Raw genomic sequence first — 13,461 nt, 5'->3', positions numbered from 1 at the left:
CAGTTCGTCCATCAGTTCCAGGGATATACAACAAGAGCAGAGCAATCTGTTGGTGTCCATAATCTCGCTTCGAGATTGGAGGTAAAAATTTATAATTGTTATTTAATTTTTACACACACAATTTAATCGGTAAGGTTGATACCCTTTATGGAATCGTTTCATATAAAATTTTTAAACTTTCGCTGCACCGGGTATCAATTCTGATTGATCTAATCGCCGCGTTCTCCAACATAGTGAAGTAAAAAACTTTTACCCCTTTCTCTAACTTGACATATTCTCTCCCTTCTCTCTGTGGGAACGTGAAAACATTTTCGATTCCACCCACATCTCACGAATTTTCCTACTAATTGTTACACTATTTTTGTTTGATTCAATACTGAGTTAACTTCTAATCACCTTCATTATCTCCCAAATCGAGTGATTAATCGCAAGGTACACTGTTGGTCGCGATTTTCCAATCGCGTTTTTTCAAATCTGCGCATCTTGGGCTCTTCTTTTCTTGATTTCTGGGCTTTTGGTTGTGATTTGCTGCAATATTATGATGTTCTTGGTTCGTTTCCATGGCTGTTAACTTCGTGAGGGACATTGGTCACGATTCTGTTCAAATCGCGAGTGTACATCTGCGTACACTTCGGTTTTTCAATCTCTGAATTTTTAGGCTTTCATCTCGTGGTTGAGCTTCATTTTCAGAGTATTTTGGGGTCGATTTCACTGCTGGACTCCTGCTACTGCATCTGCGTGAGGTACTTCGCTTGAACTTAGATTTTCCATTGCTAGGGTTTTTTTTTCTGCGATTTATGGATTTTGCTTGGGGTTTTGATTGTATCGGTTGGAATATTGGCTCCATTTGAGCGTGTGGTGACTGTGGGTTATGGTTTTGGGGCTGCATGCCATCTTCAAATTGGTTTGTTCTCGGCCAGCTTCATTTATGCACATTAGGTGTTTGTTTCTTTGCCTCAATTGATTACACTCAATTTTGAGTAACGTCTAGTATGATTGGCTTTAGGAATTTGTAAAATTGTGAATGACATGAGATAATATTAGAAGGTGGTATGAAATTTTCAATCTGTTAGGCTGTAAGTAACAGTGGCCATTGAGCTTACATTTTAAGAAGAGTTTATGACAAATTTGATTCCTTTGATTTCAATTTCGCTGTCTGTGTTGATCCACAGCTGCTTATTAGCATTTTTAGTAGCTTTATTTTCTTTCTGCAAACATACACGCTGACTCACCTTCACAAAGCCAACTATGGATCTGCGAGAGTCAATCCTCAACCAAACCGACGTTTCCTTGTCTCTGGAAAAGCACGTCATCTGTACCGAAACCGAGAGTCAATCCTCAACTAAACTTCCACTATATATATCTTATCTCTTGAAAATTTTGATGTCAATTACTGAAAACATCAGAATTGCAGTCTAAACTTCCACTACATATATCTTAGTATCCGAAGGACTGAGAGAAAAGGGGTATTATATTTGACTTGAATTTATTTTATGGTACCAATGCATGTTATTCATTAGTAATGAATTCTAATTGTATTTGACAGATCTGGAAACCTACAGAAAAGGGATCATCCCCTTCTTATTGGGCAACTATAAGGGCTGTTCTGCAAGCCGGTGTCTGTATGAGATTGTATTACTTGTATTTGTATCTTGTACCACATTTTCCACTTTCTCGATTCACTGAACTAGCATACCAAGATTGAGGGTTCTGGAAACGCTTGACATACCAGTACATGTATGGTTTTACTCATCGGTGGAGAATATTATTTCATTTATTCATGTTCAATTTTGTGGGTTTCTTTTTTAAGTCTTATCGTATAAATATTGCATTCCTATATCTTTGTTTATTAATTCAATCCATTTCATGAAGAGAATACATTTGGATTTATGAAGATAGATACCGGATGTTTCTATATTATTACTTATTAATCTGGAATAATATCATTTTTTTTCTTTGCAGACGGCCGTCGTTTCTTGATTTGAGTAGTACATGCAATTTAAATCTAATAATTTTTCGTAAAAGACTAACTTTTTGTGATTGACAGTTAATTTTCTTCACATGCAATCCTGCAATTTCCCTTTGTACACAAGAAACGACCTTCAAGATCTCTCAATAGGTGAAAATTTTAAACTCTTCGACTAGTTGAGGCTATGGTCATTTGGAGCAGGGCGGCTTTCTATAAATTTCCTATTATGTCTTCTTTCATCAACCTATTATGGTGTATTTTTCATTCATAGATGCCTTTTTTTAGTTCACATTCATAAATTTAGCATCTTTCTTGGCATACCATGACTGATAAGGGAAAGATTGGTTTGTTTTCTCAATTTACAGGTTCTTCGTTGTGGAAAGAAGTATGATCTAGAATACAAAATACAGACGAAAAGCTAACATCTCAAAGAAAATTCACAACCATCCTTGTAACACAATTGAAAACACGTTGAAATCTAGCAATAATTCCATGCCATCAAAGACAGGACCATGGCTCAAATTGCAACAGTTGAATCCACAGGTCATCAAATAGCAATATTTTAATTTATGGGTAAAGCTTTTTATTACTTTCAAATATCTTGACCTAGCCCTTTATTTGATTTATATGATGATATATTTTGTTTGAGAATGTATTTTTCATTCAATATATTTTTGTTTGTTGTGGCATAATGGGTTATGCTTTTCCTGTGAGTATGTTACGGACATATTATTATCATGAATTTGTTCTTTATTGATTAATGGGAATTTTCGGTTGATGATATATATTAGATTACTAAATAGTTTCTTATTACTTCATTTAATGTGATTGTTATGATTTGATGTGGCATAACAGTGTAAAGTATGCCTTCTTGTGAGCTAAGTTTGGGGAAGCTTATTATTGTCTTGAGTTAGTGCTATATTGATTTAAAATGATATATTCTGATTGAGAATGATAATTAGATGACCAACAAATTTCCATGTTCTTGGTTGTGAAATATAGTTATTGCCTCATATCACTTACATGTTTCATTTTTATATCTTCTGTTATTTAAATTTGACAGAGGATGGCATGGTTTATTGGTTGTGGGATTCTGGCAGATCACCCCCCAGTGACAAGTTCTGTTCTAGCGGGCCTCTCAAACAGAATTTTACCTCCCATGTGAGACCCACTACGCTCGCTGTAAGAAAAAATAAAATTTATTTTTGTGCATCATATGCTAACACAATCTGCTAAGAATCGATCTTGGCAGCAAAGAGGATCTTGAACAACAATTTTTGTGGCAACTTTTAAAACTCATAACAAGCTGATACATGTCAGCATGCATAACAAATAGGTTGCTGCTTATTCTTTGTTCTGGATTTCAGTTTGCAACTAGCTGTCTTGTTTTTTGTTACTTTGTTTATTGCAAGATAGGATGAAATTGTCTATTTACTGCAAGTGTAATGGTTCTCCTATTGCATGAGGATAACTAAAGGATTCTAATTATTTATGTTTTGAACAAATCTATTTTAAAGTGTCAATATAATCATTTAATTTCAACAGTGTATGGATTATATTTGGCTTGGTTTGATAAATTGGGCATCATATGCTAACACAAGTCTGCTAAATTCTTGTATCCCAAATATTTGAATTGCTGAGAACTGATCTTGGCAGCAAAGATGATCTTGAACAACAATTTTTGTGGCAATTTTTAACGCCTATAAAAAGCTGATCATACATGTCAGCATGCATACCAAATAGGTTGTTGCTTATTCTTTGTTTTGGATTTCAGTTTGCAGCTGCTGCCTTGTTGGTTAACCGTGACATTCCTTTTTTTTTTTTGAATTTCAATTTGCAGGATGCGTCAATAATCAGTGTTACAATCAAGAACAATTTGACGAAGTTAGAAGTGAATGGAGTGAATTTGTCTACTTGCATGTAGGTGCTTAAATATGTCATTCACGTTGGGATAGTAATTTCTTTTGAGGAAATACGTGTGGATGTGTACACGTTTAGTTTTGAGAAAGTACGTGTGGATATGTGCATATAATTTTGCGTTATTTTGGTGGATAGACTTGTTGACTTATGTATGCTTGTCGTTTTGGGATGGATTTATTATTAGTGTATTTTAAGTTTCAAAAATATATTTATGACATTATTGTACCTAAATTTTAATTTACAAGCAATGTGTTCTATTAATTCGATAATTTTAGTATCAACATAGTAAATCGAAGAATTTACTTCATCATTGATTTAAATGCTGCAGTCATATGTATTCTATTGCTTCGGTAATTTTAGTAATCGACAAATATGGAAGTAAATCATTATCTTCTACTTCATATATTAATCAAACTACCGAAGTAAAACAAATTCTATTACTTCGGCAATTTCATTAATAGACGAAGTAGAAGAATGCATTTTACTAGGGTAATATAGGAAATTAACGAATTAAAAGATATTATATCACTTCGTCTGTTAATGAAATTGATGAAGTAAAAGCTATTCTATGGCTTCAGTAATTTCATTAATAAGCGAAGTACAAGATTGCATTTTACTTCGGTGATAAAAGAAATTAACGAAGTTAAACACAATCTTTCACTTTGTACACGAACCGAAGTATAATCACAGTTGTTACTTCATTAAATTCATTAATTACCGAAGTATAAGCATATGTTTGACTTCGTAACTTATGAAATGAGCGAAGTAAAAGATATGTTTTTACTTCGGCACCGATCCAATTCTGCCTTAAAAAAATGACCAAAGACTTCGGTAATTTAAGGTATAAGACTTCGGCGATTCAGCGAAGTAAAAACGTACTCTATTACTTCACGTGACACTACTTCGGTAATTAAGTTCCTACGACTTCGGTTCTTAACCGAAGTCTTACGCGATTTTTCTACTAGTGAAAACAATATATCAACATGAAAAGAAAAAGGTAATTCGCTCACCTAAAAAGTTCTTGATTCTTCTTTCCAAGAGCTTTGTGGAATATTTAATGCCAAATAATAGAGTACAAATGAAAGAAGGTGAAGAAATTGAGCAAACTATTGAACATAAAAAATTTATAGAAAAAAAGTTACCATGCACTAGCAAAAGGAAGAGAAAGGGAAAATGAAAAAATAATATATATATGAGTAGTTCTTCTATATTGTTTGGGATTATTGTTCCTACATCAAGATACCTGAAATCACAAATTAACATTAAGAAATTATATATGTAGTGAATAAAAAAAACCCTTCATTCATATAAATTAAAATAAAAAAAATAAATAACGCAGATGGCCGTGAAAAAACGAGATCAGCCAATATATTATAAAATAAGGCCTGTGATTAATGTGCCTATTTGCAACAAGTAAAAAACAGTCCACTATCTCCACTGTTTTCCTAAAGAAAACGAAAATTAATAGAGAGGTAAAAATAACGAGTAGCTAAAAATAAACAAACACAAACCTGCTTGTAAGTGAAGAACATTAGTAACAATTTATTCCGTGTGTAACATAATAAATATATTACATATTTCGTACGTGTAAAGATTTTATTTTTTAATACACGCGCGTGTCTCTTTCAGAAGTGAAAAATAAGGCTTATAAAAAACAACAAGCTACAAATAACTTCTGTTAAGACTTGTTAAAGATTCACGAGAAGACAATGAATATGGATGTTACAATAAAGCACTTAACAGAAATCGTACACACACCAACAACAAAAAAAATCGTATAAATACTGAGCTACACCCAAATTCATCAGCAAAATATTTAGAACTTTAAAATAAAAGTGATATAGATTGATTTGTCAGACAGAAAACAGATTGATGAAGAAATAAAACATTGATATGTCCAACAGAAATTTATATGCAATCATTTGATCTAACATTTGACATGCACAAAACCCATCATTAACATCTAAACAATTCCTTGAAATCGATCCTTTCTAGATTAAATAGTCGCAAAATAGTATTTTCGCTAAATTGCTATTCGAGCTACCAATCTTACTAAAATTTCCCAACTTTGAATTTTGATATCACACATTGGCACCATAAATCCTAATAATGCTATTTTAGGCTTCTAAAGTATTAACTTATCCAATATCGACATTATCCATTTATTAAACACTAAAATTCAAAAAACCTAATTAAATAAATATGAACTTTCGATTTTTTTTTTTTTTTTTGCAAGGGAACTTTCGAATTTAATTCCAAATAAATTCAAAAAAATTAACGATACCTCGCAAGAGGTTACACTACTATTACGAGGTAAAAATGAGAAACTAACCAAGATTCGAGTGGAAATTTAAAGAGTATCGTGACTGGGAAATCGAGAAGCTTGTTCGTGCCCGACCGAGCTGAAGCCTTGCGATTCCAACTATAATCGAGATCTCCAAGCACTAAGCAACCTTCTCCGGTGGACGATATCCTTCTCCGATGACGCACGACATGTTGGAGAACCGTGTTCTCGTGCCCAAGACGCAACGAAAGTTTAAAATTTTTCGTCTTGACATTCAAAACATGCTTGGACACTCGTATGGTTTAATTGACATTCATAGGATGTTTACGAAATTATACCTTTAGTGAATATTTCACTTGGCACCAACTATCCCGTGATTAGCGGATATAGCTCTTGTTGTAATTCTCTACGAACGATCAAATGGAGTATCTCCTTCTTCAATCTCCAAATCAAGTCCACGACCAATTTGCCTATTCCTCTTCTAACTCGCACTAGAGAGAAAAGAAAAAATTTGCATTGAGATTGAATTAAGAAGAAGAAATCAATTACCACCTTATTGATTAAGGTGGCCGAATTCTTCAAGCACAAAGGGAGAGAGCAATTTCGAAAATTGCCTGAATGATCGAGATTAAGATTTTCGAGAATTATGCTTTTTAATATATATACGTGTATGCCTTAATTATACATGCAATTAATTAAAACAATTTTAAAATTTGCATGCCATAATTAAGTGATTCTCGAAAATCACATACACATATAATTCAAGATTTTCCTTGTGTGCAAGTTGTATATCATAGCATCAATATTATTTCCTTGTATAAATTAATACCATCTATTAATACAACTTAATGGGCTTTATTAATCTAGTCTAACTAGAATATTATTAATTTATTAAAGTCCACTACTTTAATAATTTATCATGATGGGCTTGTACTCCTACTAGTTCATGATTTATGCACCCATTGTATTAATATTATCATAATCCCGATCGATGATCCAATATCACCGATTGTGACGATTTAACTTAATCGTTATTATGATGCACACTTTAAATTTTCAAAACCAATAAAGCATAAATAAGACAGCTGCTAATTTTGGAACACTTCCACTCAAATTAAGCAGGTGCACTCCCTTAACTGTTTTTAGCAGTTGTGCTCTCAAAAAATTCTATAAGCCATTATAAACTCATTTATAAGCTTATCATTTGATCCAATCAAATTTGTTTATTATAAATTCAACTCTTTAAATTTATCTCAACGGGAATAGGGAAACTAGTGCTTATGTGACCCTCAATGGTTCAGGGATACAGCTAGCCGTGGGTTCACAACTCTTTGTGATTCAGGACATTGTCCTTTATTCGGGCTTACCCTTATTAGCTCCATTCTATGCATCAACTCCTTGATCATAAGAATGTCAGAATTCATTTCTGATTGGACCCATCGAATCAAGGTAAGAGAGTCTAGTAGCATCGCCCCATGATTCCCTTGGTATCACTGATAGTGTCTGCAAGAACCAGTCGATTATGGTTATCGTATAGTACGGTCCCTTCATCTCATATATCCCGATCGAATCTGCAACCATTGGTTCATCGAGGGTTGCATGTGAAGTTCGATAATGATGTGATACATTTAAAAGAATACATAGTGGCATCGCATGTGCAACTAGGGAACCACTTTACCCTAATGTACATTTCATACTCTGGCCAGAGATTCCATGCACTACTATCTCATAAGATCACATAGGATATCCACACCCGTAGGTGAGCGGTGAATTTCTGACTACAATGCACTAGCTCCTACATGTGTTGTAACTGTACCCAATCTTGCCACCCGATGACCCTCTTGGAGTCGGTAAACGAGTCAAAGCACAATCCTAGCATGTAGAGCCTCAGTGTTGTCTCGGGTCGTAAGGACTAATGGTGTACAACCATAACCACGGATTTATCCACTCGATGAATAATAACTACTTGGGAAATCCGAGGGAGGGTAGTTCAGTGAACTCATCGTATGAGCACCAATTTGTATGATTGAACATCTCTATGTACATACCAATGAAACGTGGTACACAACATCACAGATTCTAGTCTCGAGCTCGAGCGATCCTTATCCTTATTTTGGACGGCCCAATCGATTAGGAACTTAATTTAGAATATAAAGTAATTAAAATATGTGTTTCATGATTGTCATCACATGTACAATGATATGAATCTTATGTATGAAAGGCAACACGATTTCAACGAATCGCACCTCAATTCGATAACAAAAGAATTCAATAATGTTGTCCCGACTTTGAAACAAGTAACAGATTTTGGAATCTCCACCTCTATTTGAACCTGTAACTAGCAACAGAGAATTCACGATAGAAAACAATCAAAGATTCAATTAGACCTTCAAAGGAACCTGTCTTTGACAACCCAATTGAAAATCAATTGACAAACGCCACAAAGCTATGAAACTTTGATAAGTTTGATTTTGGGTAAAGCAAAAGCTTTGATAAAATTCTAAAGAGAATTTTGTATTGAATAATCAATAATCTGAAAATCTTAGTTATCATTAAAATAATGAATGTTGTAGTATTTATATTACAACCCTAAATATTGAAAGATAATGCAAAATAAATCAAAAAGATATCAAAGATATCTCCTAAAGTTTCCTAGTAGGAATAAAAGACCTAAAATAAACAAAGTAAATCCAAAATATTAAAAATCCCGAACACACACACAAACACCTTCGGTGCGTGTAAAACGACATGGCGCGGGCGCGCCGAAGTTGCGCAAACAAGGGCACGGGCGCGCGATAAGGTAGCGCGGGCGCGCCTAGAGCTCGCAAAACATCGTCAATTTGGCATCCGTAAGCGCGGGCGCGCGATCATGAGGCGTGGGCGCGCTTCTTCTCCGCAAAATAATGGCGCGGGCGCGCGAGTCTGGGGCACGAGAGTGCCTTGGCTTTGAGCAGGGTTTTCAATTTCTTCACTTTCTTGACCTCTTTTGACCTCAATAAGATTATAACTTCCTCCAAATTGAATATCAAGAAATCCAACGCCCTCTTGTGTCTTCAGCAACAAAGATTGAAATGCTTCCTTAAACTTCTGAGCTCGGCCTCTCGTAACCGGTCCTCGTAGTATCTCCAACGGATCCTTAGGCACTTGATCAGCATGCGAGTCATCCATGATCGCATCATCCTTCCCTTCTTGAAAAGGATTTGTCCTCAAATTGATCATCACCTACATCAAACGGAGATAAATCAGAAACATTAAAAGTAGCACTGACATTATACTCACCTGGCAAATCTAATTTGTAAGCGTTGTCGTTGATGCGCTCCAATACTTGAAACGATCCATCGCCTCTATGTAGAAGCTTTGAGCACCGTTTTTCAGGAAATCGCTCTTTCCTCAAATGCAACCACACCCAATCTCCTGGTTCAAACACAACTCTCTTCTTTCCCTTATTTGCTTGCTTTGTATACTGCAAATTCTTTTTCTCAATGTTCGCCTTCACTTTTTCATGCAAATTTCTCACAAATTCCGCCTTTTTCTTACCATCCATGTTAACCCTTTCACTCATAGGCAAAGACATCAAATCCAACGGGGTTAAAGGATTAAAACCATACACAATTTCAAATGGTGAAAAATTTGTAGTAGAATGCACACTACGATTATATGCAAACTCAACAAATGGCAAACATTCTTCCCAACTCTTCAAATTCTTTTTAATTATAGCACGCAACAAAGTTCTTAACGTTCTATTAACAACTTCAGTTTGACCATCCGTTTGAGGATGACATGTAGTCGAAAACAGTAGTTTAGTACCAAGTTTGCACCATAATGTTTTCCAAAAGTAGCTCAAGAAACGAGTATCTCTATCAGACACAATACTCCTAGGCATGCCATGCAATCTAACAATTTCATTAAAGAACAATTCAGCAACATGAGAAGCATCATCAGATTTATGACAAGCAATAAAATGAGCCATCTTAGAAAATCTATCAACCACAACAAAAATTGAATCCCTCCCCTTCTTAGACCTCGGTAGTCCTAAAACAAAATCCATAGAAATATCTACCCACGGTTCACTAGGAACGGGAAGTGGAGTATACAAACCATGTGGTTGTTGTCTAGACTTTGCTTTCCTACAAGTCACACATCTTTCGCAAATTTTCTCAACATCATGCTTCATATGTGGCCAATAAAAATGTTCATGCAAAGTTTCATAAGTTTTAGCCACTCCAAAATGCCCCATTAAACCACCCCCAAGTGATTCCTTAACAAGTAATTCACGAATAGATGACTTAGGAATACATAACTTATCCTCCTTAAACAAATACCCATCATGCATGAAGAATTTATCTTTTGGACCATGCAAACATGACGCATATATCTCACCAAAATCAAGATCACTAGTATATAACTCTTTCACATACTCAAATCCTAAGAATTTAGAATCTAGATTAGATAAAAGTACATACCTTCGTGATAGAGCATCCGCTACCACATTTTCCTTCCCTTGCTTGTATTTGATAACGTAGGGAAAAGTTTCCACAAACGCCACCCACTTAGCATGCCTCTTGTTTAGCTTGTGTTGTCCTTTGAGATGCTTCAATGATTCATGATCTGTATGAATCACAAATTTCTTTGGCCTCAAATAGTGTTGCCATGTCTCAAGTACTCTTACCAACGCATAAAACTCCTTGTCATAGGTAGGATAATTCAAGGACGCCCCACTAAGCTTCTCACTGAAGTAAGCAATCGGTCGCCCACCTTGCATCAAGACACCTCCAATTCCTACACCTGACGCATCACATTCAATTTCAAAAGTGTTAGTAAAATCAGGTAAAACAAGTAAAGGAGCATTAATTAATTTATGCTTGATAATATTAAAAGACTTCTCTTGCTCCTCGCCCCAATGGAATGGAACGTTCTTCTTGATCACTGCAGTCATAGGTGCCGCCAAAGTACTGAAATCTTTCACAAATCTCCTATAGAAACTTGCAAGACCATGAAAACTTCGAACTTGACCAATAGAAGTAGGCGTTGGCCAATCTCAAATTGCACTTACCTTGTCCTCATCAACTCTGACACCTTGGGAACTCATAATAAAACCAAGAAACACAAGTTCTTTTGTACAAAACACACACTTCTTCAAGTTAGCATACAATTGTTCATCTTTTAGTGCGATTAGCACAATTCTCAAATGTTCGACATGCTCATCCAAATTTTTGCTATATACCAAGATATCATCAAAATATACCACAACAAATTTTCCAATATAAGCACGCAACACATGGTTCATCAATCTCATAAAAGTGCTACGTGCATTAGTTAGTCCAAAGGGCATAACCAACCACTCATACAAGTCGTATTTGGTTTTAAATGCAGTTTTCCACTCATCACCTTCTCTCATCCTAATTTGATGGTAACCACTTTTTAAATCAATTTTACTAAAGACGCTAGAACCATGCAACTCATCCAACATATCATCTAGTCTAGGAATAGGATGCCTATACTTGATGGTAATGTTATTAATGGCTCTACAATCCACACACATTCTCCATGAACCGTCTTTCTTAGGAACTAACAAAATAGGCATAGCACACGGTGACATGGACTCACGCACAAAGCCTTTATCTAAAAGTTCACTTACCTGTCTTTGCATCTCTTTTGTTTCCTCCGGGTTGCTCCTATACGCTGGACGGTTTGGCAACGCACTTCCGGGCACAAAATCAATTTGATGTTCAATCCCCCTCAAAGGTGGTAATCCTTGAGGCAAATCCTCCGGAAATAAATCTTCAAATTCCTGCAAAAGAGAAACAACATTGCTCGGAAGATTTCCGGCTATATCACTTGTGTTAAGGAGAAATTTCTTATAGAAAATCAACACAAGTGGAGTATGCTCATGTAAAATCTCTCGCAACTCACTCTTTTGGGCCATAAATATTTTTTTATCGGCCTCTTTCCTCTCAATTTTTTTTAATCTTTTTTTCTCTCAATATTTTTTTCTAAGGCCATCTCACTTTTTTGTTCACTCTTTTTTTCGGCCTCTTCTTTCTTTTTCTTTTTCAAATGGTCCTCCAACACTTGCTTTGGAGTCATCGGTAACAATACAATAGGCTCATTTTTCAAAGTAAAAGAATAACGATTTTTAAAACCGTCATGTATCACCTTTCTATCAAATTGCCACGGCCTACCCAATAAAATATGACAAGCTTGCATAGGCACCACATCACACAACACTTCATCTACATATTTACCAATGGAAAACGGTACTACCACCTGCTTATGCACTCTCACCTCCGAGCTATCATTAAACCACTGCAATTTATAAGGTTGAGGATATTTTATAATAGGCAAACTCAACTTTTCCACCAGCTCATAACTCGCTACATTAGTGCAACTCCCACTATCAATAATAACACTACATACTTTGTTATTCACAAAGCATCTAGTATGGAATAAATTCTCCCTTTGAGTTTCTTTCTCCTCCTTTTGTTGTACATTCAACACTCTCCTGGTCACTAGCAATTCTCCAACCACCGCATCATATCCCTCTTCATCAGGATCCTCCAACGCAGGCATACTATCATATTTCTCATTCTCACTCTCCGACTCAATCTCACCACCAGCATTCATAATCATAATTTTTTTATTAGGACACTGACTGGAAATATGACCAAGTCCTTGACATCTAAAATATTTAATATCCCTAGAACGAGTATTAGTAGTTTCAGGTGTACCTTTACCCACTTGTTTTGGTGCCTCCAATTTGGTGTCAAATTTTGGCTTAGACACCGACTTGTTGTCCTCCCGTTTTGCAACGCTTGGACGGCAAGGAATTGACGATCCTCCACCGGTAGGAAGTCGACCAGCTCCTCTCCTCTTGAGCTGCTGCTCCACCTTCATGGTTGTCTGCACCATCTCATCCAAATCAAAACAGTGGAGAAGCTCCACTTGATATTGGATTTCTCTATTCAAACCGTACAAAAATCTGGCCATTGTAGCTTCATTATCCTCCTCAATGTTGGCCCGGATCATCGTGGTTTCCAACTCCTTGTAGTAATCCTCCACTCTTCTTGGACCTTGCTTCAGAGTTTGTAATCGCCTGTACATGTCACGATAATAATAGTTAGGCACAAACCGCTTCTTCATGACACGCTTCATCTCCTCCCATGTCTCAATAGGCGGCTCTCCACACCTTCTTCTAGTGGTCACTAATTGATCCCACCAGATTAACACATAGTCTACAAACTCAACCACTGCCAACCTCACTTTCTTAAGGTCAGAATAGTGATGGCAA

At 35.8% G+C, this 13,461-nt stretch overlaps 1 long non-coding RNA gene across 2 annotated transcripts; it reads left to right on the top strand.

Annotated features, from left to right (window-relative positions):
- Positions 1-254: 254 nt before the first annotated feature.
- Positions 255-4,114, top strand: LOC140890611 (uncharacterized). Of its 2 annotated transcripts, XR_012152221.1 has the most exons (6): positions 255-743; positions 1,547-1,737; positions 2,048-2,119; positions 2,335-2,542; positions 3,033-3,130; positions 3,810-4,114. It is a non-coding gene; the product is annotated as an uncharacterized lncRNA (long non-coding RNA). The 2 variants fall into 2 exon arrangements; XR_012152222.1 differs by lacking the exon at positions 2,048-2,119.
- The last annotated feature ends 9,347 nt before the right edge of the window (positions 4,115-13,461 follow it).

Source organism: Henckelia pumila, chromosome 3 (assembly GCF_033568475.1).
Source record: "Henckelia pumila isolate YLH828 chromosome 3, ASM3356847v2, whole genome shotgun sequence".
Classification (NCBI taxonomy): Eukaryota; Viridiplantae; Streptophyta; class Magnoliopsida; order Lamiales; family Gesneriaceae; genus Henckelia; species Henckelia pumila.
Note: the sequence above shows the minus strand (reverse complement) of the source record. Positions and strands in the feature narration are given on the sequence as shown.